The following is a 5,490-nucleotide window of genomic DNA, read 5'->3' as shown; positions in this document are numbered from 1 at the left end:
TTGACCAGGATGGTCTCGATCTCTTGACCTCGTGATCCACCCGCCTCGGCCTCCCAAAGTGCTGGGATTACAGGCTTGAGCCACCGCGCCCGGCCCTCCCCAACCTTTGAAGTTGGTGTGGACTTGCGACTTGCTTTGACTAATAGAATATGGTAGAAGTCATGTGGAAATTCTGAGAAGGGCCTCAAGATTTCATTACTGCTTCCACTTTCACTTTCCTGGAACTCTCTCTGAGGCCACTATGCTAAGAAAAAATCCAGGATGAAATGTAACATGCAGGGAGTGGCTCAAATGTTCCTGCCAACCTAGTCATCAGAACTAAGATAGTGGATAACAGGTGAGTCAGGGCATCTCAGGCCCTGACTGAGTGCTGGGACTACAGCCCCAGCCGCGGTGCCAGCTGACTGTAGCCACCTACATAATCCAAGCCACCCAGCCCCTCTCCGAATCTGGAGAAACAATACATTGTTGTTTATCTCAATAAGAAAACCCTGGGAGTGGTTTTTTATGCAAGAGTGGCTAACTGATACAACAGAAATCTCTTTCAGATAGGTTTTTAGAAGAAAGACAACTGGTTCAAAGTATAAATGCAGCCGGGCGAAATGGCCCTTGCCTGTCATCCCAGCACTTTAGGAGGCTGAGGCAGGAGGATTGCTTGAGTTTGAGACCAGCCTGGACAACATAGCAAGACACTCTCTACAAATAATTTTAAAAATTAGCTGGGTGTGGTGGTGTGTGTTTGTGGTCCCAGCTACTCAGGAGGCTGAGGCAGGAGGATCACCTAAGCCCAGGAGATCAAGGCTGCAGTGAGCATGATTGCACCACTGCCTCCCATCTGGGTTAAAGATTGAGACCCTGCTGACAGCAACAACAAAACAAAATGTAAATGCACTTGTAATTTTGATAAACACTGTCTGGCTTGTATCAGTTTCCATCCCCACTAACAATGGGTGAAAGTACCCATCTCCCCACAATCTTGCCAAAAGAGTGTTTTACCAACTGTATATGTGTCTAAGCCTTATTGTTTTTGTGAACTGTCACGTTCTTTGCCCATTTTTTATTGACCTACCGGTCTTTCTTATCAACATGGGAGAGCTCTTTAAATAGTAGGGGGATTAGACCTTTGTATACGATAAGAACTGCAAATATTTTTTCCCAGTTTTTGTTTTTGTTTTTTTTTTTCCCCCTGAGACAGGGTCTTGTTCTGTTGCCTAGGCTGGAGTGCAATGGCACGATCTTGGCTCACTGCAGCCTCCGTCTTCCCAGTTCAAGTGATTCTTGTGCCTCAGCCTCCCGAGTAGCTGTGTGCAGGGCATGCCCCACCACATCCAACTGGTTTTTGTATTTTTAGTAGAGACGGGGTTTTCACATGTTGCCTAATCTCCCAAAGTGCTGGGACTACAGACACGAACCACTGTGCCTGGACGGTTGTCTTTTGATTTTACTTATGATGTTTTTTGCCATGCAGAATTTTTTTATGTAGACAAAGGTATTAATCTTTTCTTTTAGTTTCTGAGTTGAGTTGGAAAAGCCTTCTTCGTTCCAAGAGTTATAAAAGATTTTCACCATATTTTCTTTTTTTTTTTTTGAGACAGAGTTGCACTCTTGTTACCCAGGCTGGAGTGCAATGGCGCGATCTCGGCTCACCGCAACCTCCGCCTCCTGGGTTCAGGCAATTCTCCTGCCTCAGCCTCCTGAGTAGCTGGGATTACAGGCACGCGCCACCATGCCCAGCTAATTTTTTGTAGTTTTAGTAGAGACGGGGTTTCACCATGTTGACCAGGATGGTCTCGATCTCTTGACCTCGTGATCCACCTGCCTCGGCCTCCCAAAGTGCTGGGATTACAGGCGTGAGCCACCGCGCCCGGCCTTTTCACCATATTTTCTTCTGCATTTTATTTATTTATTTAAGACAGAGTCTTGCTTTGTCGCCCAGGCTGGAGTGCAGTGGTGCAATCTCAGCTCACTGCAACCTCGATCTCTTGGGTTCAAGCGATTCTCCTGCCTCAGTCTCCCAAGTAGACTACAGGTGTGAAATACCACACCTGGCTAATTTTTGTATTTTTAGTAGAGGCATGGTTTCACCATATTGGCCAAGCTGGCCTTGAACTCCTGACCCCAAATGATCAACCCACCTTGGCCTCCCAAAGTGCTGGGATTACAGGAGTGAGCCACAGTGCAGGGCCTCTTCTAGCATTTTTAAAAAAATTTTTTTAATTACTATTTTTTTTTGACCCCGCCTTTTTTTTTTCTTCTAGCATTTTAATGTAGTTTATCCAAACAAATTGTATGATTCCTCACCTTTAAAATAAAATTCAGGGCTTCTTGGGTGTGGTGGCTGATGCCTATAATCCCAGCACTTTCGGAGGCCAAGGCTGGCAGATCACCTGAGGCCAGGAGTTTGAGACCAGTCTTGGCAACACAGTGAAACGCTGTTTCTACTAAAAATATAAAAATTTGCTGGGCATAGTAGGGGGCATCTGTACCTTTGTTCTCAGCTACTCAGGAGGCTGAGGCAGGAGAATTTCCTGAATCTGAGAGGCAGAGGTTGCAGTGAGCCAAGATTGCGCCATGTGCCACTGCACTCCAGCCTGGGCAACAAGAGTGAAACTCTGTCTCAAAAAATATAAAAGGAATGAAGTTCATGGCCAAAATTATGACATGGGTGACGCAATCATAAAATTACGACAGTGTCATCCACACGGATGGGAAACAGAAGGAAGAGTGGCTGGCTCAGGAGGTTCTCAGGGAGGCGAAGCTTCCTGTTTGGGATACACTTTCAGCTTAAAATGCTTGTGGGACCTCTGGGAGGCAAGTAGACTCAGGGGTCTGGAGTTAGGAGAAAATGTGGGGCTGGAGATAGGGACTTGGAGGCCACCATATGGGTGTTATTCAAAGCCACAAGAGTATATATATAGTTTGAAGAAGAGAGGGTCTCAGATGAAACTTCAGGGCGTGGTCCAGTTGAAGACCAAAACATGCCCATGGGGAGAGAGCTATGGGGGCACATTGTCTCCATGGCCTTAGGGCTTGGCACAGAAACAATAGGTACGTCTGTGGGGTGAACTGCGGCCCTTACTTGAGTCATGTGTGGATATCTTTGGCTGCTTGGGACACAGCTCACAGGGAGAAGGGGGAGGACCGATAACCTCGCCAGCAGTCAACCCCAACCCAGCGGTGTGGGAGAGACCCGATGGGGGGGGCTCAGTGGGACAAGTCATTTGCCCTTCCTCCCCCAGGCAGCCTGAAGCAGGATATCAATAGGTGGCAGCAAGTCCCCAAGGGTGAGTGGAACACAGGGAGCCACCGGAGCTGGTAATTTCCCTGGGATCACAGTGCAGTGGTTAGGAGTACACTGTGTGGGCTAGGCGGGGTGGCTCCGGCCTGTAATCCCAGCACTTTGGGAAGCCCAGGGGGGAGGAATGCTTGAGGCCAGGAGTTTGAAAACAGTCTGGGCCACATAATAAGACCCTGTCTGTACAAAAAATAAAATAATTAGCCAAGCGTGGTGGCACTCGTCTGTGGTCCCAGCTACTCTCAGTAGGCTGAGGTGAGAGGATCCTTTGAGCCCAAGAGTTCAAGGCTTCGGTGAGCCATGATCGGGCCACTGAACTCCAGCCTGGGTGACAGAGTAAGACCCTGTCTCAACAACAACAATAAGAACAAGAGTACAAACTGTGGAGCTTCAGCATCTGGGTTAAAATCTGGCTTTATCCTTTACTGGCTGTGTAACCTCAGGCAAGTTCCTTAACTTCTCTGGGCTGCAGCTTCTTCCTCTATAAAATGAAGACAGTAATAGTACCTCCCTCATAGAACTGTTATGAGATTAAATGAGTTAATATTTATAAAGTGCTTATGTTAGTACCTGGCACATAAAGTGCTTTATAAATATTGGATCATTCATTCATGAATATTTGTCAAGCACCTACTGTGTAAGGCAGGTGAAAACCCTTGTCTTGTGGAACTTACGTTCTAGTTGAGCAGGGAGCAGTGATAACAGACAACAGGTAATTTTTTTTTTTTTTTTTTTTTGAGACGGAGGCTTGTTCTGTTGCCCAAGCTGGAGTGCAATGGCAGGGTCTTGGCTCACTGCAACCTCTGCCTTCTAGGTTCAAGTAATTCTCCTGTCTCAGCCTCCTGAGTAACCGGGATTACAGGTGCACATCACCACATCTGGCTAATTTTTTATATTTTAGTAGAGACGGGGTTTCACTGTGTTGCCCAGGCTGGTCTCAAACTCCTGAGCTCAGGGAATCCACTCACGTCGGCCTCCCAAAGTGCTAGGATTATAGGTGTGAGCCACCGTGCCTGGCTAATAGTTTTACTTTTATTTTTAGTACAGACAAGGTTTTGCCATGTTGGCCAGGCTGGTCTTGAACTCCTGACCTCAGGTGATCTGCCTGCCCACTTCGGCCTCCCAAAATGCTGACTGCCTGGCCTTTATTTTTTATTAAAAAAATGTTTTTGAGACAGGGTCCTGCTCTGTCACCCAGGAGTGCACTAACACAATCATAGCTCACTGCAGAATTTAACTCCTGGTCTCAAGAAATCCTCCTGTCCCAGCCTCCCAAGTAGCTGAAACTACAGGTGCGTGCCACCACATCCAGCTAATATTTTATTTATTATTTATTTATTTATTTTTGGGGACAGAGTCTTGCTCTGTCTCCCAGGCTAGAGTGCAGTGGCAAGATCTCGGCTCACTGCAACCTCTGCCTTCCGGGTTTAAGTGATTCTTCTGCCTCAGCCTCCCCAGTAGCTGGGATTACAGGCCTGTGCCTGTAATCACCTCAGGTGATCCGCCCACCTTGGCCTCCCAAAGTGCTGGGATTACAGGCATGAGCCTGTAAGGCTATGCCCAGCCTTATTTTTTATTTTGTAGAGATGGGGTCTCCCTATGTTGTCCAGACTGGTCTCAAAGTTCTGGACTCGAGTGATCCTCCTGCCTCGGCCTCCCAAAGTGCTGAGATTACAGGCGTGAGACACCACACCCAGCCCAATGTGTAAATACATTAGCAAAATAGATGGTATGTCAGCTCCAAGTGGAGACACGAGAGATGGGCATGAGCTGAGAAGGCTGCTAGCCTCAGCCCAGGTGCACAGTGGAACTTGGGAGATGGAGAGGGGAAGGAAGTCCCCAGATAGGCCCCAATGTGGAGCAGAGACACTGGAGCTGCTGAAAGATTCAGAGTAACGATCATCGCATACAACAGCAGCAAACACTCACATACTGACATTCCACACCAGGTGCTGTTCTGTTTGCTTTACAAACATCACCTCATTTCATCTTTCTAGCAATCCTATGAGTATGGTACTATTATTATTCACATTTTTCTTTTTTTTTGAGACAGTCTCACTCTGTTGCCAGGCGCCCGTCTGGAGTGCAGTGGTGCAATTTCGGTTCACTGCAACCTCTGCCTCCCGAGTTCAAGCAATTCTCCTGCCTCAGCATCCCAAGTAGCTGGGACTACAGGCATGCACCACCACACCCAG

Source organism: Cebus imitator, unplaced genomic scaffold, assembly GCF_001604975.1.
Source record: "Cebus imitator isolate Cc_AM_T3 unplaced genomic scaffold, Cebus_imitator-1.0 Scaffold552, whole genome shotgun sequence".
NCBI lineage: Eukaryota > Metazoa > Chordata > Mammalia > Primates > Cebidae > Cebus > Cebus imitator.
This window is presented reverse-complemented; position numbering follows the sequence as displayed.